Below are 24,472 nucleotides of genomic sequence, written 5' to 3' on the forward strand. Positions count from 1 at the left end.
TATGTGTAACACAACTAAATAAAATGCTTGTCCTAGATGATTCTGTATATAAAACCAAACATTCCTTGAATGACTATATAGAAAACTAGTTTGTTCAGATAACCCCTATTCTTGATTCATTGTATGAGGTTTGGCGTGTGTGTGTTTCTACTATATCAACTGCCCAGAAATATGTAAAACCTCTCATGTCCTCAGTTCAGCAAGGAAGCCAGATGGAGTTGGGTTCATTCCATTCTCTCTAAACATAACTGCCTCATTCTGCAGAGTAAATTAGAAAATTTAATGAATAATGAAAATTAAAATGTAAGCAGAGAGAAGTAACTTCTCTACCCAGAGTCACCACTGAAGACCCACACAACCAAGAGTTTGGCATTTGCCTGTCATCTGCTTTTCTGACCACAGGGAGCAGCTCAGGTGACAGGCACACAGATGGACACATTGTATGATTAATGGCATCAACCAGGCCTGGTGGTGAATATGCAGGAAATGGCGACAGACATGAGCTAGTCCCCTTTTTGGTTTAATGCTCTTTCCAAGGTTTGAAGTTGAGAGGGATTAGGAAAAATTCCAGCCTTCTTTGCTAGAAAATCTGAAGACACCCTTCCTTCTTTCTCCAGCATCACTTGCCAAGACCAAACCTTTAGTGGGAAGCTATATCAGCCTTCGGATTGGTCCACCGAAATTATTCTCCCTCCCTCCCTCCCTCCCTCCCTCCGTCCCTCCTTCTCTTCCTTCCTTCCTTTGTCTCTTTCTTTGTTCTTTTTTCCCCCTTGCCTTCTTCTTTTCTCTTCTTTCTCCCAAGCATTGTCTCATCTCAGCAAGCTCAGGGTGCAAACTGGTCCACCAGAATGGGCTCTCCGAAGAATCTCTGAGGAAGAGATGAATGTGCAGATTTGAGCAGGGTCAGAGCAGGCAGCACGAAGACCTATAGCAATTCCCAACCTAACACACTTTGACTCTACTCCAGCCACCTTCTGACCAAATAGGTTGTTCCTGAGCATGGCTCCTCTATTGCATCAAGAACACAGGAGATCAAGACTCCATCATTTAAAATGGACCAAACTTGGGAATTCTCTGGTGGCCTAGTGGTTAGGATTCCAGGCTTTCACTGCAGTGGCCCAAGTTCAATCCCTCGTTGGGGAGCTGAGATCCCACAAGCCACACAGCACAGCCAAAAAAATAAATTAAAAAATAAAACAGTGTTTAAGAAAAAAAAAAAAAGAATTGGTTTACACTAAAAAAAAAAAAAAAATGAACAAAACTTGAAGCCATAGCCTCAGGATCATGCCCAAAGTTGAGAATTCTTTCCTTTACTGGTTTTTAAATTTTAATTTATTTTAAATAAACATGTAAAAGGTAGGAAAGGGTAAAAACTCTTCCTCCAGTCCTATCTCCCAGCCCCTCCCATCCAAACTCACCAACATCCTTTCTTTAAATCAATAGACTTTTTTTTGGAGGAATTTTAGATTTATAGGAAATTTGAGTTTCTGTATATCCCCTCACACCCCTCCCCACCTTGCCCACCTAATACCATCTTGCATTGGTGTGGTACATTTGTTACAATTGATGATCCAATACTGATACATTATTATTAGCTAAAGTTCACGGTTTACATTAGGGTTCATTTGGTGTTGTATATTCTGTGGGTTTTCACAAATATATAATGACATGTATCCACCATTAGGGTATCATATGAAATAGTTTCACTGTCCTAAAAATCCCCTGTGTTCTACCTATTCATCCCTCTCTCCCTATGAAACCTCTGGCAACAGCTAATCTTTTTACTGTCTCTACAGTTTTGCCTTTTCCATAATGTCATATAGTTGGAATTATATGCAGTGTATGTAAGTTTCCTCCATGTCTGTTCATGGCTCACTTCTTTTTATTTTCACATAATATTCCACTGTCTGGTTGTACCAAGGTTTGTTTATCCATTCACCTACTGAAGGACATCTTGACAAGTACTAAGTTTTGCCAATTATGAATAAGGCTGCTATATACACCCATGTACAAAGTTTTGTGTGTACATAAATCTTCATGTCATATGAATACATATCAAGGAATGTGTGATTGCTAGATCATAAGGGAAGAGTGTGTTTAGTTTTGTAAGAAATTGCCTAACTGTCTTCTAATCCAATGTGTTTCTTGGAGTTTTAAAGTACATATTAGTTAACACAGTAGGTCCCTAGCAAATATGGAGAACCAGAACAAATCCTGGGGGACACCAAGGCAAGAGCTGGGGCCATTTGGAGGAACAAAGAGTCGCTCTTAAGAACATGAACTTGATCAAGCTACAGAGGTTCACGCCTTGCCTTCGTGACTTACTTGCTCTGTGACCTCAGGCAACTTACTTTACCTTTCCATGCTTCTATTTCCTCAACTGAAATTAACTTGGTAATAGTACCCAGACTCTAGGGTTCTGAGCATTACCTGAGATATCTCATGCATGTCTTAGCACATCACTTGGTAAAAGTGCTCAGTAAAAGTTCATTATTATTATATCTTATAACAAAAACCAGCATCTCTTCCACCACCACCCCCCCCCCCCACACACACACACGTATAGCCAATATATTCTTTAGGGATGAATTTGTGTAACAATTCACTCAGGTACAGAATGATTTCATACGTTGTGAAATCTGGTGAGAAAAAAATGTGCAGCAGCTAAAATAAAAAGAAACCTAAACTAGAAAGGAAATGTCTTTAAGTACGGAGGTTTTGGTCCACAGGATAAATTCTCTCACTCTGCTCTAGCCCTTGACCCTCAACAGTGTCATTTTGGCTCAGAATCCTCTGGGGGTAAGTCCTGGATTGTGAGATGCCCTCCCTCTGGTAGCCTACCAAAGCCTGCTCCACAGACACCCAGGCTAACCTGGCACTGCTCACAGCGAGAATTCTCCTCACCCCGAGGGCCTGACTAACGCTCCTGTATTTTCCTTTCTCAGACAGTTCCACAGGCAGGCAGGAGAGGGCCATTAAGCAATCCAGATGGTAATTTTTTTTTCTATTTCTTTGGGCAATTCTTCTAGGATGACATAATTATATGTGTTAACAATGAAAAATAAGTGCGCTGTAGCTGTATGTTTGTATTGGGTTTATTCTGGAAATTAACCAACAAACAAACAAAAATTCTCTCCTGTGCTTTCCTGACTAATAATCTATGACTCCCACAGTGCCCTCACACCAGTGGAAAAGGAAACATTTGAGTGTTTCTACCAGCTGATTTACCTTCATGATATCAGATGACTATAGTTTTCTTGTTTTAACTGCATGAGTGGGGTTTAGGTGTCATGAGGTCAGAGCATATGGAATTTTTTTTAAACTAAGGGTAAACAATGAAACCCGATAAGTTATTCAGGGCATATGGCTCAAAAGCAAGCAGTCACTAATATGAGTCATATCGCATTAATAAAGCACGACATTAAGGGCACATTTGGATCAAAATATTTTGGAGTAACTGTAAAACTGAAATATGACAAGAGAGTTCAGAATTCTACTTAGGAATTACAAAGAGGTAGGTTTGAAAAGTTGAACTGTAGGACATGTGGGTCTGCTGGAGTCTTCCAAAGGGATGGTGACAGCCAGGTATTAAGACTGTTTAGCCCATCAGTCCTGTGGGAAGAACAGGAAGAGGGCAGAGGGTCAGAATGAGCAGGGTCTCTCTCGTTCCGCTCTCCCACACCGACACAAGTGTCTTGCAGTTCCTGGCACAGCTTAATAGAGTTGTGAGAAAAAGAAAGGAAGGACAAAGGAAAGAAGGAAAGAATCGGCCCCAAGGGGAGGTCTCCCACTCTAAATTTGCTTTGGATGTGCTAGGGCCCAGGAAAATCTATCTAGATTTTCTAGAACCTTCTGGGCTTTAAGGTCCAGCCTGCTGAGTTTGGATAATGATTAACAGCACAGTATCAAGAATCAGACAATAGTAACCAACTTGGACTTCTGGCTCCACCCTTTCCTAGTCCTATGAAATTGAGCAGTTCCTCTCTAAGCCTGAGCTCCCTTGGTTGTAAAACAGAAATAATAATAGCAACATACCTCCTCCAGCTGCTGTAAGGATCACAGAAATTCAGTGCTTGGCACAGTCTCTGATGCACAGTAAGTGCTCAGTCTAGGTCGTTACTGCACTATTGTTGTCATCATTGCTATTTTGAGTTGACTACCCCAGTTATGGATATTCTTCCATCTGGAACAGGAAATAGGCAGGAAAGAAATTAGTAGTATCAGGGTTCAGGCATGGACCCTGGAGTTGAGTGTTTCAGCATCCTTAGATGCTACCAGCTGTGCTGCTCCGTTATTTAATTCAGTTCAACAAGTGTGTTTTGAGTCCCTTCTTTGTAGAAAACTCAGGAAACGGTTCTGGGGAGTGTTCCAGGATCCAGGGGACATGGTGATATCCCTGCCTGACGAGCACTTTGCCTGCACAAGGGGATTCCACAAATGTGGCTATTCAGTTAGTGGTGTCACGTGAAGTTGGAGATAGCCTCTCAAAATATCAGATTGGCCTCTTTGAATCTGAATTAGCACACACATTATCCTGACCCCTATTCTCCTTCTCCCCCAAATATAGATGATACATAGACAGATAGATAAATAGATAGTATTTTAATAAAACAATTTCAGTTTAGAATCTCTTTTAAGTTAAAAATTTAATTATTAATACAAACTGTGTTAAAATATGTCTAAGCAAAAGAGTTTTGTCCTATATATCCCTTGAGGAAAACACGGTTTCAAATGTTTAAGCAACATATCAACCTAAAGCATGAAGACACTGGTTCCATGCTGTTTGTCTCTGCACCCAAAGCATTTCCCTGCCTCTGTGAGAACGTGGGTGAGTCATGGCTCTGTAATGCATTGGCATATAACTTCTGCTTCAACTTTTATTTTTTCTGGTATAAAAGAATATTAAGGCCAGAAACTGAATGATGGTCTAGGACCCTACACTGACTCCCCAACCAAGCTTCAGAATACTTTCTTACATTTGCAAAAGAGCACCTATATCTTAGATATCTCTCCTGACCGCTTGCCTTCGTTAGGCCAAACAAAAATAAAATTAGGGGATCAAATAAGATATATAAGCAGATAGACTAGTAAGCTGAGATGTTAAACTCATTCATCAAGAATATTTGGAAGAAGGATGTGGGCTCAAATTGCCTTCTTGATGTCCAGTAAATCATGACTCCATGAGGCAGAAATATGCTGGGCTCCAAGGAGCCCTACTCTAGCAAATTTTCTTCTCAACTTGAAGCTGAACATCCCTTGCTCTCCTGTCAGTCATGGAGACATGGAGAGATGAATGGAGGGGCCCTGGGGCTTTTGTCTTTAGGTGCAGTCAGAGCCCTGCAATTATTTTTCTGTACCAGTGGGAGGATGGGCAGGGGGATCTTGACTCTGACCTTTAATTTCCACTCATTGTCAACAGTGATCCTCCCCCTGCATGGGAAAGCTAAAACGTTGTTTAATTTTTATGATTTTCATGGTTTTGACTAAAAAAAAAAAAAAAATTTTGAGAGCTAGTATTAAAAGTACTACATATCTGGGACTTCCCTGGCAGTCCAGTGGTTAAGACTTCGCCTTCCATTGCAGGGTGGGTAGGTTCAATCTCTGATCAGGGAGCTAAGATCCCACATGCCTTGTGGCCAAAAAAACCCCAAAACATAAAACAGAAGCAATATTGTAACAAATTCAATAAAGACTTTAATAATGATCCACATCAAAAAAAAAATCCTTAAAAAAAAATAGTTCTACATATCAGGAAAGGAGTTTTCTATGGTATCTCTAAGTTGTACGTGCCTGATGCTGAAAGGAGTACCCTTAAAGAAAAAAATCTCTCCACACCAGGTGAGCCTCTGCCAGTTTACAGATACAGTAACCGCCATTATACCCAGCTAGTTCCCTAGGGCTGCCCATATCCCATATTCTGGTCCCCATATCCAGGGATGTGGAGGTTTGGTGTATTCTTGAATTTCTAATGGTCCTCTTTTCTGAAGTTCTAAAGTTACTTCGAAGCATTTTATTGTAATGATTTCAACTCTATCTAATCTTTACTAGATTTAGGGAAAAGAACATCAAACACTGTCCTTAGTTGTGTTTTCAAAGCAATAACCGGCACTCCAAGCCCTGATGTCCTCACTAGTGAACTCTTTCCTAGAACCCTGCCCTTCAACCTTCCACCCCTCCCCTGCCCTCCAGCCCTCCACCCCTCCTGCCCTCCTGGACTTCCTTCAGCTTGTCTGCCACAAACTCTGTTTGCTTTATGGATGACTTTTTCTCTTCCTAACTCCTTCTTCTCCTGGCTGACTTCCACCCATCCCTGATGCATCAGTTTGAACACGGCTTCCCACAGGAAATCTTCACAGCCCCCTCAACAAAGACGTGGGCTCTTTACCCACGTTCCGCTGGTTCCTATACAATGACTTCTAAGGCACTTCATGCAATTGCTTTTTGATTGCATGTTTCTTGCTCTGAGTTCAAAGACTATTTCTATCTTTACACATGGTAGGTGCTCGATAATCTTTGATGGAAGTAAAAGAGAGAGAAGATATGGAGAAAGAGAGAGAGGAAGGAAGGGAAGGAGGGAGGGAGGGAGGGAGGGAAGAACATGAGAAAAAGGGCAAAAAAAAATCACTGCAGAGGCATTCCTAATTTGTCATACCCCTCACCACGTGGCCTCTCCCCTCCTCTTTTTCTCTCCCTCCTCTATCATCTCCTCTTCATGGAAACACCATAATTAAACAAAATTAAAATCATCCTTGCCTCAGTGTGTACCCCAATTTGATGTGTCTTTTTTTTCTTTTTTTGGTCCTTCTGAGTCCTGCCTCCACAATTTAAATATACAATTCCAAAGCCAATTTACTCAACAAGCACAAAGCATCATATCTCTCTCACATACATCTCAATAAATAAATCACAAAATATGTTTTGTTAAAATATAATTTTTTCACTTAAGGTTTGAAAATCTTACACAAGTTTTGTCACCAAATAAGTCCAAATTGACAGTGACATTACATAACTAAGAAAGACACTAGAAATAATATTATTTGGGGGTGCAGATGGAGATGAGGTATACCTTGGCAAAAATCTAGAGAAAAATGTGGTGTTTGTATAGTTGGACATTTTTTATATAATTTGATTTCATTAGTAACTAATGCTTGAGATCTCCATTTATTTAATGAAATAGATGTCTATTCTATTAAATAAAAAGAAGGCTTCACCCCACCCCCAGGGGATGTCAAAATTAGAACAACTAATGTCAAAGCCCCTTTAGGTCATTTTCTAAAGGATAAAAAATCCCCAACTGTATAATGCTGTAAAAGGGAACATTGCACTGTATGTGAATATGAACTAGATAAAAATTTTTCAAAGCAACTTTCCATTGTCTTCCATGAATTTTCCTTTTTTTTGTTCAGAGAAATCAAGAAGATAAAAAAATAAGAGCGAGCATAGTACCGTAGCATTATAGAGGAGAATAATCCATGTTCATCTGCATTATTGTCTCCATTTTTCACTTTCTCACCTTAAAGAATGTAGTTCAGAGATTGCAGAGCTCCAGAGCAGGGCAAGAAATCGAGTAGTGTAGATTCACTCATGACGAGAGATTTCAAAAGTTAAAATTACTAAGTCAGGGCTGGAAAAAAAGAGATTTACTTAGGCATTAAAGATAGGTACTGGGCAGTGAAACTGATAGATCCTTATTACATTGTCCCATAAGAGGCTGAGCCACTCGGAGAAGTTAATGTTAAGGAAATTTAAAGCAAGTTATAGGAAATACTTCTTCACCTGGTAGAATTCATTCTGAGGAATTTGCTGCTACAGGCAGTCATAAAATCAATCACTGAGTTGCATTTTTCAAAAGGGCAGAATAATGTATGACCCACTCTTCTGACTAGTTGGGGAAGATAAAAGCAATCAATTCACCTGCTTCTAGAAGATCACAGTTGATTACAAGTGGGATCAGCAAAAATATGTCCCCCACCCTTGATCAGGATAATTAAAAAGTGTTTGCCCATGCTCATATGTCCTGGAAGGAAAGAGGAAATAAGATGTAAAGCTCAAATGACCTGATCTAATATGGCAAACATTAGTTGACAGGGACAAAAAATTAAACAATACAAAAAAAAAAAAAAAAAACTATTCCAGGAACTATAGATGTTCCTAAAATATTTTTCATAAAAACATTTTTTCTGATAATATAAATATTACATGATGTTTTTGTTTTTGAACCTGATTTTGGCCAGTATTCTTAGAGTAAATCTGCCAAACTTGAAAACAGTTAACAAGCATGACTTTTTCCCAATGGAAAGTAGAGTTTAGTCAGAAGTTATGCATGCACTGGAAATGTTAGCAAGGCAATGTTAATTCAGAGGTTGTCGTGTAGAAGGTCAGTAACAAACTCCCTGGATAAAGGCATCACAGTTTAAAATAAGCTTCTTTTTATTTAATCTGCCTCACCTCTTTAACTTTTTTTCTTGAAAATGTAGTGTATTCTCTAGAATTTCACTTTATGCTACTACACGTGCATCAAAAGCTATATTGCACCTTCAACATCCTAGTGTATGAGCTTCTGAAAGAGACACTCAAAAAGGCATTTCAGGGATGGTTGGAGCCTGCATTTTCATTTGGGGACAAAAGAATGTCACACCACCTACAAAAAAGAGAAATTTTGCTTTAAAAAATTACAAAGTAAAATAAAATCCTGAATAAGTCATAATAAAACCTAGTCCTTGAAGTTCAACAAAGTGTAGCAGCACTGAAAAGGCAAAGAAAAGTCATCATTGTCACCTCCTGGAAACCAGGAAGTGTTACTGACTTTAACGGACAGTGACCTGTCTAGTTTCATTACTCATGTTAAAGAAAAAGCAAAAGTAAAGGTAAAAGGTGTCTGGAAGTTCTTTCATGGTAAACCTCCATAACTTGCAATAGTAGTTATAAGTTGAGCTTAAGGACATCTTTATTTTCATAAGCACATTTTATTAAAACATTGTCTTGCCCCAAAATTTTAAAAACAAAAGAGTAAATGTCTTATATTAATATATTAATTTCAGGAGAGTTTTCTATAGTTGCTATGGCACTGTTGGAAGCTCTACAGGCATTCCTGAATCAGCTCATGGGACACCTCACTGCTACAAGCACTCCTTGTGGAAGGGATATTCCCTGGAGCCAGGCTCCCAGGGTTTCAGTCCCGGGAAGGCATCCGCTGAGTTCATTGGGCAGATCATTTCACTCTCGTTGCCTCAATATCCTCATCTATAAAATGGGTAGAACAATAGTGCCTATACCAATAGTGCCTAGGATTGTTTAAATCAATATAAAGTAACTAAAACTGTGCCAGGTATATAGTAGTGCTCAGGCATTGTTATTTTCCTTCAATACCCAGAAAGTCTGGGTTTTAAAGGCAATCATCTTTCCTCTAGGACAGAATGGGACAGCGGAGGTCATTTCCCCTTTCGTGGAGTTGGGTGTAGGAATGGGAGAAGTTTCCATTGTTATGCTCTCTCCCCATTCTTGTCCCTACCCTTTCTTCTGCCTTCTCTCCTGCCAGGTTTCTCCTTAAATTCTGTGCTCCACAATCCAGCTAAGTTTGCTCACTCTTTACCGTCCTTGCATCTGCTCTTCCCTTGGCCTGGAATAGTTGCCTCCTCTCCCCCAACACCAAACCCTGCGTGGCTAATTCACAATCATCCATCAGCCCTCTCCCTGGATGTCATCATTTCTGAGAAACCCCCACACCAAATCTGTACTAGGTGCTCGCCGTACATGTGCTCACAGCCTCCATCCTTCAGTTACCGTCTTTCATTTCCGGCTCTCTGTCTCTACCATTAGACCGCAAGCTCCTCTTGGCAGGGATTTGGATCTGCCCATGGGCCACTGCTCCCTATCGCTGAGCATCAATTCTGACACACTGGGATGAAAGAAACCCTCAAGACCAACAGGAAAGCCTGCCCTTTCTCAGGAACATGATTTCTATTTCCATTCGCCTTTACTCTACAAAATCACCTGCTGATGAGGGTCTGTTCAAAAGAAATGGATGTTTTGGCTATTATATGCGAAGTCAGTGTTATAGAAGAACCATGTTGGGGCTGTGTGGAAATAATCGGTTTACTTTTTATAAAACAAACACTAAGAAAATCTATAATGCAGGCTGAATTGGCAAAAGTTCAAAACAAAGTAAAATGGAAGAAATACTTTCTTTGAGACTTATTTAGTCTAAAAAAAAAAAAAAAAGACTCCAATAGGTGGTGGTGATATTTATATAAGTCTAAACTTAATTGTTTAATCATATTGCAGAGTTTACACTTATCTCCTAGAATAGGCAAAATAGTATTAACCTTATAATCTTTTGAGTACAAATAATATATACTTGGCTTTATGGTGGATGATCAGAAAGGGAAAAAAAATAGATCATTGGGACTGACATATATACACTAATATGTGTAAAATAGATAACTAATAAGAACCTGCTGTATTCAAAAAATAAAATTAAATTAGAAAAATAGATCAAGCAATTAGACGCAAGCATAGTGAGGTAGAAGACTGATTCAGGCAATTCACTCTCACATTTTACTCATACCTGAAAAATGCAGTTAATAGAGGCAGAAGCATGGAACAATCCAGATGAATGATTCAGTTCTTTATTTCTCTTTGTGAATGCAGGTTAAATATACACTTAGAGATATATGATAACAACAATATCTAGACTACTGAAGCACGGTCTACATACAGAGCTTTTGCTAAGCATTGTCCATGAATTATTTCATTTAATCATCACAAGATTCCTATGAGGTACGGAATGATTAAAACAATACAGTTGAGTAATTTGAGGTTAAATGATTAAGAAATTTGCCCAAGGTCATACAACTAACAATCAGCAGTCAGTATTCAAACGCTTGTTCATTCATTCCTGAGTTTTTCCTCTTACATTCTAGCCTACACTACAGCCCTCACCCAAACTCAGATAACAGGATGTAGTTGGAAAAACCTGAGGTCTGGACTCCAAAAACTCACATTAGTTATCAGTTTGAGTAGATCGCTCCATCTCTGCTTCATCATTTTTGATAGGAGAATAATAATATTCTTATCTGCCTCGCCTGACTCCCAAAGTTCCCATGACGATCAGGTGAGATGGTTTACATGCAAGAACTTAGGAAGCAGGAATGTGCTATACAAATATCAGTTGGCAGGGTTTATTTACAATCATAATCTGTTGATGGATCTGCGTGAATTTAATTGGTATTTAGGGAATATTTTATATATGATGGTTGATACGGTAAATGGATATGATGAATGGATGAAAATGATGGACCAGATATGATAAATGGATGAAAATGATGGACTTCGCCCACACAGATAAACGGATGTGATTTGAAGAAGGAAGTGGCTGTCCCATAACTGCACTCCAGGCTTGAGGAAACAGTAATTGGCATCTATAGAAAATTAGAATATCAGAAACAAGGTTCCTCTTCTGAATGAAGTTGTGCTTGGGACCAGCACTGCTTACAAATTAAACAAAGGTAAATCCATTTGAATAACAGGGATTTACTGGGGATTGAAAAGTGATCTTATCTAAAGAATAGACCAACATCTCCATGTTTATTTACTTGGATAAAACTGATCACTTACAAGGTTTTAAAATCTTGTTTTATGGCTTATACACCTTCCCCCCAGTACATTTTTCTATAAGAAATGAAAATGTAAAAGATGTTATTTACCTCTATTATGTGTGCAAAGCTCTGGGAAAAAGTAGTGTTAAAGAGAGGAAGGTAACTTGAGATCCAATTTCATCTATCAGATTTTTCCACCTGTCCTTAACATCATAACTCTCTTTGTTTTCAACATAAAATAACACCCTTGCCGATAATAATCTATTTTCTCTCCTGCATTTGTTGAGTACTCGAGGATATAGTTGAGTACTAGAATAGATATCTGTAATTTTTCTCTGCCCAGCATCCATTCCCTCTTTATGTAATAGAAGCTTGATTTTCTGTTAAGATACCACCCCCTTTCTGTATTCTCAGTCCTTAAGGTTTAAATAGAGCTGACTCCACCCATTGGGTCCAGCAGTTGGCAGGTAACTGAGGCCTGACCAATCAAAATGATGGTGATGTTTCCAAGGCTGGGCATGTGACCCAATCAAGACCTATGGATGTTAACCCTGAAATGTTTGATGCAACTACTGAGAAAAAACCCTAAACTATGAAGCTATAATCTTTGAGGTACGAGTAGCCGTCTTTGCTGTCACTTGAAGAGAATCTACTTGAGAATGAAGCCAACACAAAGAAAAGCAGAGCCAAAAGATACAAAAATAATTTCCTAGGGGCATCTTTACACATTTAGCTCTTCCCTGTTCTTTTCCACTGCCTGAAGCAATACATTCTTTTTTTGATCAAGCCAGCTTCTACTCAGGTTCTGTTAGTGGCAACTGAAAGCAACCTCACTAACCCAAGGAGATGTATCAGTTGTGCAAAGTTTCTGTGTATTACATATATTGTCTATCAGTACTCTGATGGCTTCTCAGGAATAGAAAGTAGATATAGAAAGAGAATTTGTAGAGCTGGATTTACTCCTTTTGTTTCATTTTCCTCCTCTGTTCTTGATTATTCCAGAATATTGAGTAATAGTAAGAGCAAACATGCATATAGCACATGCAATATAAGAGGCACTCTTTTAAACCCATGTCTTAGTTGTAATTATTATTCCTAACTAAGGAAACCAAAAGGACCAAAAATTTTTTTGTATTTCAAAAGAGCACTGGAGATTTAATTTGAGGCTCAATGTAACACCTTCCAGATGTCAATGTGTGTTGTATTTTTCTCAACATAAGAATCTAGCAAAAGCATCCTAGATTAAGAGTCAAATTAGGTTCCTCATTCTGCCACTGAAAAGCTGTTGAAGCTTGGAGAAAGTAACCTAATTATTTCTGTCACACCAGGAAATCCACAATGCCAGGAAAAAGATGGAAGCAAACTAGCTTGTGCTCTAGTACTGGTTTTGAAAATCAAAGCTTTGAATTTTAGTCCCAAGGTCACCATTAATGGGTTATATGAGCTTGGACATATCATGTCATTGCCCTGGGTATATGTAAAATTAAGTCAGTGACACCCAACCTCCTTATTTCTGGTACATTATGTGTAAAGCACATGAGAAAAGATACTTGAAAATGATTTGTTAAGTTTGTGTCTAAGTATCAATACATGCAGGATATCGTTACTACTTCTAGTGTAAAAAATTCCCATTTGCTTGAGTAAGAGAGGGAAAACTCCCTTCATCATGGTACTAGAAGATATGGCCTGGAAATCCTCTAAGCCACAACCAGAAAATAAACTTTTCCTGAGGTAGGATAGAAAAAGATAATTTAAAATCACAGCAAGGTCATCATTCTTCATTCACACTTGACGATTTATTCTACATATTCTGTAGCTCTGCAATATTCTTGTGTCATTAATTCCCACAGAGGAAAGAGTTAACTACTGTCAAAATAACAGCAGAAATAATACTTGGTATCAAAAGAGCTGAGTTCTAGTATTGACTCTGCCACTAACTTATTTTGTGACCTAGGACAAAGCCCCTTCTAGTCCTTGGTTTTCTTGAGGGGATTGAATTATGTAATGTGGTAGACATCACTGGCACTCACCAATATCTGGCTTTCCTCTCCCTTCCAAACACATAGAAAACTATATTTCCCACATTCCTTGTAGTTATGCTTGGCCAGGTGACTAGCTCTGGTCAACAGGATATGAGAAGAAAGATTACACATTACTTCTGGTCATTAGACCTTCCAGTACTCTCTTCGCCTGCTATGGCCACAGAGGATGCCATTAATTCAAGATTATAGATGGTAGAGCCTCCATCATCTTGGGCCTATGAGTAGGTACATGGCATAGAATCCCCTTGCCAACCTGCAACTGAAATAAGCCTTTGTTCAGTTAAACCACTAATACTTTAGTGCTAATTTGTTACAGCTGCAGAACCTAGCTTATCCTGACTAATAAAATAATTTCCACATTTTCTCTCAACTCTCACTGCTACAATTGCCATGCATTTATGTTTGTTTTCTATGCCGAAATAATGGATTTAGAGCACAAAGAAGCTATGAACCCCCCAGATCTTCTAGGATATTTTTCTTTATAAGTTGCAAGGAGAGCTAGAGATAAGGAGAGGCTTAATGGAGTTTCTCTACCCCCAGGAGGGGGTATGCTACAGAATTGTCTTGACTATATCTTCCAATTCCTCCCACCAGGACTTTTTAACAAAAATTAAAAGATGTGTTTTATCTTACTAAATATCAAAAACAAATGGAAGTCAAACATGAAAGACACATGTTAATGTAAAAGTGAACAGAATAGAAATGTAGGTTTAATATAATTAATGTTACATTTAATTGTTGGTCATATTTATTTGCAGATGTGTCCTAAAGGACTTGAATAATGAGATATTTTAATAAATCTAATAAATAATTTCATATTCCTGGCTCTGCTCATTATATTTTTACTCTCGTAATAAAGGAATATGTTCAAACTGGTTGATGAATGGTAAATTTTACGTATTCATGTTTTGTTTTGTTTTGTTTTGTTTTCTTGGCCAGAAGGTCAGAAGACCCATTCAAGGAAAATACTAAAAAGTTGAGAATAGGAATAATGGTGTGTTTCTAGCCAAGGAGTAAGCCAAATGAGAAAGATCATTTTGTCCACTGTCCTAAAAGTCTTAAATATGTTTAATTGACCCTCACATAGCCCTAGATTTATATCTAAAATATAACTGGGATCTACCTAGAAACTCACTTGCTTGACAAATTCCAAAGTGCCTCTGCAGCAGAAGCACACAGCATGAGTAAGGAGAAGAGAGGAAAGGAAGGAACCAGAATGACTCCAGCCTCACTCCTGGTTTTCTTCTCTCCTACCTCACTGTGAGTGGGAGGTGGATAGAAGGGAAAGAGAGAGGGGAAAAATGAGGGAGATTATGGGGATGGGTGAGAGTAGAAGAAGAAACTGGCCAAGTGAGAAGGGTGAACAAGATAAAAAGAAAAGAGAAGAGAATATGAAGGGATATACAATTTCAAGTATGGCCAAGTCAAGGTGAAGCAGCTAAGTGATGAGAGAACCACTTCTTGACTTGTCTGCCACTAAACAGCCTTGAAATCTTCTGGCTGAACTACTTCTGCAATGGCCCAGGTAGCTCAAACCTCCGAATTGCAGCTTAGAGGTATGCAGGCAGGACCAACCTTCAAGGCTAACTTAATGGTGCAAGAGGAGCCTCTAAATGCATTTGGTCTCTTTGAAAGACCAGTCAAAAGTTAGAACCGGGCTTCCCTGGTGGCGCAGTGGTTGAGAGTCTGGCTGCCAATGCAGGGGACACGGGTTTGAGCCCTGGTCTGGGAAGATCCCACATGCCGCAGAGCAGCTGGGCCCGTGAGCCACAATTGCTGAGCCTGCGCGTCTGGAGCCTGTGCTCCGCACCGAGAGAGGGCGCGATAGTGAGAGGCCCTCGCACTGCGATGAAGAGTGGCCCCCGCTTGCCGCAACTAGAGAAAGCCCTCGCACAGAAATGAAGACCCAACACAGCCATAAATAAAAATAAATAAATTAAAAAAAAAAAGTTAGAACCACACCTACAGAAAGCCACATGGAATAGAAAGAACAGTAGCATGCGTGTTCAGCATCTTCTCCAGAGTCCAGCCTTAAAGACTGTAAATGTGTCCATGCTACCTTTATTTCTTCTTACCAGGCTCCTCCTAGGGTAGCAGAGAAGTCCAACCATGTTCTAATTATTCTCCTTGACTCCAGATTTTCAGACAATCTCAACATATTGCACATGGGTACTGACAGGGAAGTTCATGTGAGCAGGAAAGCGGTCTAATCATGTAGGAAACATGACAACTCATCTTAAGAAAAGGAGCTAACAATTTTTGAAGTGTTTTACTTCAAAAATTTAGCCAGGGAGTAGCCTAAACCTTTTACACGCCTTATCTGTTTAAAAATCCTATATCATACTATTTGCTTGCTTAATGTGTAGATGAAGAAAAAGAGGCTTCAAAGGATTAAATGAGTTCCTTAAGTTCTCACAGTTCGTAAGAGAAAGAGGGGAGATTCTGAACCAGATTATCTGACCCAAAAGCCAGCTCCAGTCACACGTCACACCACAGAGAGAACGAGAGAGCCACATTCCCCCACACTGTTCACATTCACTGTTGAATGTCTTGCACTATTTATATCCCTCAGTTCAGTGTTTGGTCTCATTCTCACCTATGAATACCTTGAGTATGTCAGTGTAGAGATAACTTCTGTCCTTCCACTAATCCTTCACTTTTCTTGGTCAGTTGTGTCTACCTAACCCCAAATACGGTTTTTAACTTCTTTAAACAGAGAGCGCTTCCATAACTACTTCCTCATGAAAGCTTGGCAGATGCTCAAATGGGCTCACAAGTATTTCACAGTGGAAGAGTGGTTCATTGACAAATAATAACAGCAATAAATATTTGTTGCATGACAGAACTTTTAATAATTAAAGAGATCCTCTCCCAGAAACACTCTTCTGTGAAGCTAGTTTTTAAAAGGTTATAAAAAAATATGGAATGATATGGAAGGACATAAATTAAACTTTTCGGGGCTTCCCTGGTGGCGCAGTGGTTGAGAGTCTTCCTGCCAATGCAGGGGACACGGGTTCAAGCCCTGGTCTCGGAAGATCCCACATGCCGCAGAGCAACTGGGCCCGTGAGCCATAATTACTGAGCCTGCGCGTCTGGAGCCTGTGCTCCGCAACAAGAGAGGCCACGATAGTGAGAAGGCCCGCACACCGCGATGAAGAGTGGCCCCCGCTCGCCGCAACTGGAGAAAGCCCTCGCACAGAAACGAAGACCCAACACAACTATAAATAAATTAAAAAAAAAAAAAGTAAAACCTTCAAAAAAAAAAAAAACTTTTCATTTATTCATTTTAATTCATTCACTCAACAATTATTTATTACGCGTCTAGCCAATGCCAGACATTGTGCAAGTTACTTCTTAGTGATGTACAAGTTATCTATTGTTGTATAAAATTAACCCTAAACTTGGCAAGTTAAAACAACAAACACTTGTGATCTCACAGTTTCTGAGGCTCAGGAATCTGAGAAGAGCTTAGTAAATGCTTTTGCTTCTGGATCTCTCGTGAGGTTGCAGTCAAGCTATTGGCTGGAGCTGAGGTCATCTTAAGACTGACTGGGCTGCAGAATCTGGTTCCAAGTTCACTCTCCTACTTGTTGGCAGACCTCCATTCCTCACTGGTTCTTGGCAGAGACTTCAGTTCCTTGCCATGTGGACCTTTCTGTAAGGCTTCCCAGAGCCAGAGGTCCAAGAGAGAGAAAAAGAGAGCCTGCACCTAAATCAGAAGCCACAATTGCTTTTTATTACCTAGTCTCCAAAGTAATTCTATGTCATTTCTGGGAATTAGACTCCACCCCTTAAAGAGAGAGGCATCAGAGAATCCATGTATACAATCTGAAAACCATGGAGGAGAGTTGATTAGAAAGGAAACTGTTAAAAATTTTTTTCATACACTTTAATTGTTTGGCTTATTACAATTAACATGTGCTATTTTGTAACTTAATTTTCTGTTAATAAGCTAGATATAACCATGTAGTTTTGACCTCCCCATAGGAGACCCAGAAAGCATCTACCCCTTATCACGATATTTTGTATCTTTAGATGAGGAATGTCATTTTCCATTCATGTGTCAGGTGTTATGTCGACCCAAAGTTCTAGTTAGGTACCTTAGTAGCTTAAAGAGAATGAGGAAAACTTAAGATGACATGGAAAAGACTATCAAAAAACATTATCAGGGAACCCAGAATCTGCCACCTAAGTGCATTTCCCAATGATTTTCCACGTTGCAATTCATTTAACTTTTAATGGTCTGACTGTATTTTGACCCATTGCACTCTTTTGAAGATTCAAATTTTCACCATTGTCCTTCACATCGAATAATGAATTCTGAAGCAGAATTTCCATCTGTCAGTTTAGAGAATGCAGCATCTCATCTCCACGTTGAAATCAAGTTCCCCTCACCTTTCAACAGCCAAAGCACCACTCCATCATCAGCAATGTGGAAAGCCGCAAGTCAATTAAACTTACCTTGCATTTATGAGTACCCATGAATTGCACTTACAATGGTCGTACAAAAAAAGATGGTAGCACAAGGTTCTCAACAAAAGCATGCAAGTCGGGTAATGGCACATTTGGGGTCAGTGACACCTTCCCTGTTTGTCCTGTCTGTGACTCAAACGTAGTTCTTCATTTTTTTCCTCGGGCCCGCTGCCACATCAACATTGCAATATTCCTTGTAACTTTATTTAAATCTAAGAAGCAAACCACGTGCAGCTTTCTGAAGAGCCTCGTGTGGCTAGGAACGCCTCAGGTTGGAAGGCACCCCCTGTAATCCCCTCACAGAGGTAGAGAGGAAACAACTTCAGAGAGGGTTCCAAACACAATAAATACCCCTTCAAGTTAAATTTTGCATTTTGTTTTCTGCTTTAAAATCTCTATTGGCGGGCTTCCCTGGTGGCGCAGTGGTTGAGAATCTGCCTGCCAATGCAGGGGACACGGGTTCGAGCCCTGGTCTGGGAAGATCCCACATGCCGCGGAGCAACTAGGCCCGTGAGCCACAACTACTGAGCCTGCGTGTCTGGAGCCTGTGCTCCGCAACAAGAGAGTCCGCGATAGTGAGAGGCCCGCGCACCGCGATGAAGAGTGGCTCCCGCTTGCCACAACTAGAGAAAGCCCTCGCACAGAAACGAAGACCCAACACAGCCAAAAATAAATAAATCAATAATTAAAAAAAAAAATCTCTATTGGCTGCACATCTGAGAAGGCTTAAGAACATAATTTATTCCATATAAAGTTCCCAGTAATTTATGCTCACTAAATTGGCAACATAGGAAGAATTTTTTCATTGGCTGCCATGGAAGATTATTACAGGCCATCTCGAGTGAGTAAAGATGGCACAGGCAGCCATGCTTTATTATTTTTTAAATTTATTTTATTGAAGTATAATTGATTTACAATGTTGCATTAATTTCTGCTGTACAGCAAAGTAACTCAGTTATACACATATATACTTTCTTTTTTATATTCTTTTCCATTATGGTTTATCCCAGGATATTGAGTATAGTTTCCTGTGCTACAAAGTAGGACCATTCTATATGTAATAGTTTTCATCTACTAATCCCAAACCCCCAGTGCCTCCTCCCCCGACTCTCCTCTTGGCAACCACAAGTCTGCTCTCTATGTCTGTGAGCCTGTGTCTGTTTCATAGATAGGTTCATTTGAGGCAGCCGTACTTTAAACAAAAGGAAATGTACTAGCATCCCAAGTTTTAAATTCAAATAATTTTTACCTTTTTAGTCTATAAATGTATAATTTCCTTTCTTAATATTTCTCAGAAATATATGCATCGAGAATAATAAATTGATACATTAGTTGTAATAATATTTAGATTCCTAGTGAAGCAGGAGATAGATGGGCCCCTGGGGCAAACAGTTGGAGTTCATTCACTATGGACCAATACTCCAAGACCAGAATAACAGGTTGGGCCCTGCCCAGATAGAAGATAAAAGACCACATATCCCTCATTCTCAAAGTCAGGAGACACCCCCAACTACACGTGCACAGAAAGTCTCCTTGGAAGTCAAAAGGGGAGTGATGCTAAGTGGCTAAGTCTACCCATAGGCCTCTTCAGTAGACTCCATCTTGGTTAAGAGATGCGCATGCACACGTGGGAAGTTCCCAAGATATACCAAGTATGGACTTTGAAGCAGGCAAATTAAAATGATTGGCTAAAGGAAACCCAGAAGAAACGCACCATATAAGTGATTTAAACTGCCATGAGGGCGCGACTCTCTCTCTGAGCCCGCCCATGTGTCTATCCACACGTACTGTACTCTTTTTTTCTCTTAATAAATACGTTACTTGTTTCGCTACTTTCTGTCTTTGTGGGAATTCTTTTTCTGCAAAGCCGTAGGGCCAGGTCCTTGTCACTGACCACTGGTCTAGTGGCTAGGATTTGGTGCTCTCACCGCTGGGACCCGACCTCAATCACTGGCTGGGAACTGAAACCCTGCTTCAACATCACTAGGTGTAGGAACGTGGGCATGAGTACAATTCTCCAAGATGGGAGAGGTTACTATATTGGTTTCCTATCAGAATCCCAAAAGTGAAGTCTCTACTTTTTATTGTCTTCACAGAGCCACTGGAATGCAGTAGGGCTGGCAATTGACCTAAAGCTGGATTTCCCATCTTTTGCATTTGTATCATCCAATCCCATTTGAATCTCTCATCATGGGCTCTCTGGAATCATATTTTGATATTGCTATAGAAGAGTTTGACTCTGTCCTTGCCCCAAGAGGCCCACAGCCCTCAAAGTTTTGCCTTTTTTTGAGTCATGTACTCATGGCTAGATGATACTTGTACAATACCTCAGCTGTCTGGATACCAAGACACAGTATCTCTGAGATGATTATCAAGGCTAACATGGCCTCCTCAACTCAAAGCAAACAAAAACTATAAACTTCTTTACTGAAAAATTTTACTGCTCCCTAGAGCTAGGAACAATGAACACAGGGCTCCAAAATGTATTCTGTTTCACTTGTGAATTTCTTTGCAATTTGAATTCTTAAAGGAGAATTCACAAGAGAGAGAAGGTGGTGGGCAGGAATTTTTTTTTTAAGGAAGAGTGTTTTTAGAAAAGAATGAGAAGTTGTCTTGCCACTAAGCCAGTGGGAATTTGAAATTACTCCAAGCCAAGGAGCCAATAGACTTGCTAAAACATAAGGTAGAATTCAGAGGGAGCTGATCATGTTTTGATCTCATTTTATGCTTTTCTTCATGCTTGTTTCCAAGATCTAATTGGTGCCTATGTTGGAAAATGTTAACACCGAGCAGCGGTGCAAAAGAAGGGCATCAAAACATCTTAGATTAATCCCTCTTCTGACATAGATCTTGTCCTCTCCCTGGGTAAGTGGCCATAAGATATTGACTTTTAAGAACCCAGATTGTTGCTATTCCTTAGGTCATCCAAAAGTTATATAGAAGTCTTAGGAAGAAGAAGGTATCTTCTTAACCTCTCTTTAGCCCAACTAAGAAAGTATCTTGGCCAATGTCTAAATTATACATAAAATGACAACAACAACAGCAGAACGTATGCAAAAAGTGAGTTTTGGTTGTATGAAATTTTACTATGGTTCTGAATGGTAAGAAGACTACGATAGAGAGCACAGCTAAGCCTAACAATCATGCTGAGAATAACTGGAGCAACGAATTGGACAACATTGATTTGAAGCCTCTAGTACAATGGTTTTCAAACTTGTGGCTCTTGAGTGCCTTGGAGGTGACTGCCCAAGGTCAAGGCAGGGGATACAGTTTAAAAACTATTGTGCTCATGCCTTTCACTTAAACCGGCTAGTCGCACCATGAATAAGAACTAGTTTTTATCAGAACTAGTTGTAACTGTGATTACTCTATGCCATCACAATTAAAAACCCAAAATGATAAACATAAAAAGATACTCTCTAACTATCGTGAACACAAACTAAAAACCAACATTCTTACACTTGCAGCATTCATTCATAGAGAATGGACTGAGCTCTTATTATGTGCCTGGCACTGTGCCAGGAACTGGGAACATAAATGATACAGTTCTACTCCCAGCCTCCGAGGGGCTTCCAGCCCCAAGGGAGAGAGAGACACATAGCACTAACCAAAACAGCATGTTTCATCTGTTCTGAGAGAAGCATAAACACTGAAGAGGAAGCCGATGGTACCCATACTTCTGGCACTCGTGCAAAGTTAAGAATACATTCTGGCAGGATTTTTTTTTTTTTTTTTGGCCACAGTGCTCCTTATACTAATCTCCTCTGATATTTCCACGACCTGGTCCACTTTTATGTGTTCTTCTCTCTGTCTTAAACCTTCAGGTAAATGCCCAAGACACAAGGAGCTCAATTTATTCACTCTAAAAGGAAATCCAAATGTGACTCATCAGTTAGACTAAAAAGAAGCTCCATCCTCTTGGAAATCATTTCACATCTACTCCTCCCCCCGCCCCATGAAAACGACAGGGAGGCAGAAGACACACTCTAATTAAGAACTATGTGAGTAACCTCTGGCTTCTTTACACAGCTCCAATAATCCAGGGAACAATGAACATGATTGTCCCCCCAGAGGAATAAGAACCTGGTCTGACCTTCCCTACCTTTACTCTGTGCCTCCCTCCAGCTGGAGTTCCCATTTCTCTCTCCTCCCCATCCTTACTCTGCCCCACCTCCCACACCTTCTGAGTCCCAGATCAAATCACCTTCACTCTGACATCTTTCCCAAGCAGTTCTCCGAGGCAGAAAGAACCACCCTCTTTCAAGCTTCCAAAGCTCCTTGTACCCGTTATCAGAGAGTATTATGTCATGTTTGCTTGCCTCTCTCCCACAAACTTAAAAACTCTTAGAGGCCAGGGCCCATGACTTGTAATCTTTGTGTCCACAAGTGCCTTGTACCATGCTGGGAACATCCTACCTACTCAATAAGTGGGTGTTAAATAAATGCATAAGTGAGAAAGTTTCCATGGAGAGCAGGAAAATAATCACTCTTCCCCCTCCTACTAGATTCCTGTATTCTCCACGCTATACCCACAGCCTCACCCACGCTTCCACCTCTTCCCAACATGCATGACCCACCTCCCAAGCTAGGAAGCTCTAAATGCAGAATAGGCTTGGAGTGTCACCAGGTAGGCGCAGCTGATCTTGACTTATAATATTCTCCTAGGACTGGCTGACCCAAACTGACCACCTCCTTCCAAATGAGTAACACACACAGGTGGTTCCTTCCTATGAGTTGAAGACTTGAATACTATCTGCCATTCCGCTGTTTTGAATTTTTAAAAAATGGCTAACTAGGTACACTGATTTTTTTTCCACATCAGCCTTAAAACTATTAGATGCTTAGACTCATGGAGATGTAACTTGTGTATGTATATTGAAAGAGAGAGAGAGAGAGAGAGATTCTAAGGAAAGTATTTTCTTAAATTCACTTCACCCTTATGAGAAAATTGAAAAAAAAGAAAAACTAAAAAAGAAAAGAAAAAAGGTTAGGTCAAATACTACCCACACCAATTTGGTAGGAAAATTAATGATTCTCTATAATCACTACAACATAAGTCTGCTGCGGTTATGCTTAAGGCATAATCTGCTTTCCTAGTTGAAAAAAAAAAAAAAGCAGTGCTAAAGTTTGATTCCTCATGAACTCCATGAAAAGACCATGGAAATAGATTAAAAGGAAAAAGCGGGGAGATGCCCTCCTTGTGTCCCTTAGCACCTGCAAACAGGTACTTCTGGTGATGTAAATGGATGACTCTCTGCTCTACCCTGAGAACATTTTCCTAGGGTCCTGTGGGGAATGGGACTTCTTAGTAAAAAGGAAGTTCTCTTGACTGGTTTGCATCAGCGTCTCTCCCCATCAGAACAGGGAGCATGTCAGAATGTTTGAAATGGAACTGTTTATTCTGTTGTGGCAAATCTCATTGTTTGCCGCCGCCAGTCTGTGCTCATGTCCCAGGATAAATATGCCCCAGTGTCACAGGTGCTTTCTTTCCTTTCTCCCTCTCCCCCACCCCCCTTACAAATCGAAGTGCTCTTTTAATGGGCTCTTAAAAAGGAATAATTATCCCATGCTTCTTTTGTGGGGGACACATGACACAGCAAGCATCTCTGGTTCATTTCTTTTTTTTTTTTTTTGATAAATTTATTTATTATTTTTGGCTGTTGGGTCTTTGTTGCTGTGCACGGTCTTTCTCTAGATGCAGAGAGCGGGGGCTTCTCTTCGTTGCAGTGCATGGGCTTCTCATTGCAGTGGCATCTCCTGTTGCAGAGCACATGCTCTAGAGCGTGCGGGCTTCAGTAGATGCGGCATGTGGGCTCAGTAGTTGTGTCGCAGACTCTAGAGCACAGGCTCAGTAGTTGTGGCGCACGGGCTTAGTTGCTCTGCGGCATGTGGGATCTTCCCAGACCAGGGCTTGAGCCCGTGTCCCCTGCATTGGCAGGCAGACTCCCAACCACTGTGCCACCAGGGAAGCCCTCACCTCTGGTTCATTTCTGAAATACAGAAAGTGCAGGGTCATACTGACTCCCAGCCCTGGAAGCAGCAGGCTGAGCCGTGGAGGGGAATTGCTGGCCCATTCGCTTGCTACTTCTCAGCTGAGTGGTACACTGGCTGGCGCCTGCTAGAAAACCCTTTCCTGGCTCCCTACGGGCTGAGACAGATCTCCAGGGAAAAGGACCACTTTGTCCCTTTGTTCCATTTAGACCTGCAAGTGAGCAGGTTTCTCTCCTGAGTCCAGTCTGGGATGGAAGCTGGCTTCCAGAAAAGTTGGCCTGGTTCCATCCAGGCCTGGCCTGTTGCTAGCTGGCTAAACTTAGTAAGGGTTCTTAACTTCCCTGAAGCTCAGTTACTTCAGCAGCAAAA

At 40.3% G+C, this 24,472-nt stretch overlaps 1 long non-coding RNA gene across 1 annotated transcript in view; it reads right to left on the minus strand.

The window, feature by feature from the left end:
* Positions 1-716: 716 nt before the first annotated feature.
* The window catches only part of LOC137760485 (uncharacterized), a 39,840-nt gene continuing 16,084 nt past the window's right edge, over positions 717-24,472 (minus strand). Inside the window, exons 2-3 of the long non-coding RNA XR_011073362.1 lie at positions 4,036-4,183; positions 717-868 (exon numbers count right to left, since the gene is read on the minus strand). This is a non-coding gene — a long non-coding RNA (uncharacterized lncRNA). The remainder of the gene's footprint in view (positions 869-4,035; positions 4,184-24,472) is intronic.

The sequence above is a fragment of the Eschrichtius robustus genome, chromosome 1 (genome assembly GCF_028021215.1).
Source record: "Eschrichtius robustus isolate mEscRob2 chromosome 1, mEscRob2.pri, whole genome shotgun sequence".
In the NCBI taxonomy this organism is placed as follows: Eukaryota; Metazoa; Chordata; class Mammalia; order Artiodactyla; family Eschrichtiidae; genus Eschrichtius; species Eschrichtius robustus.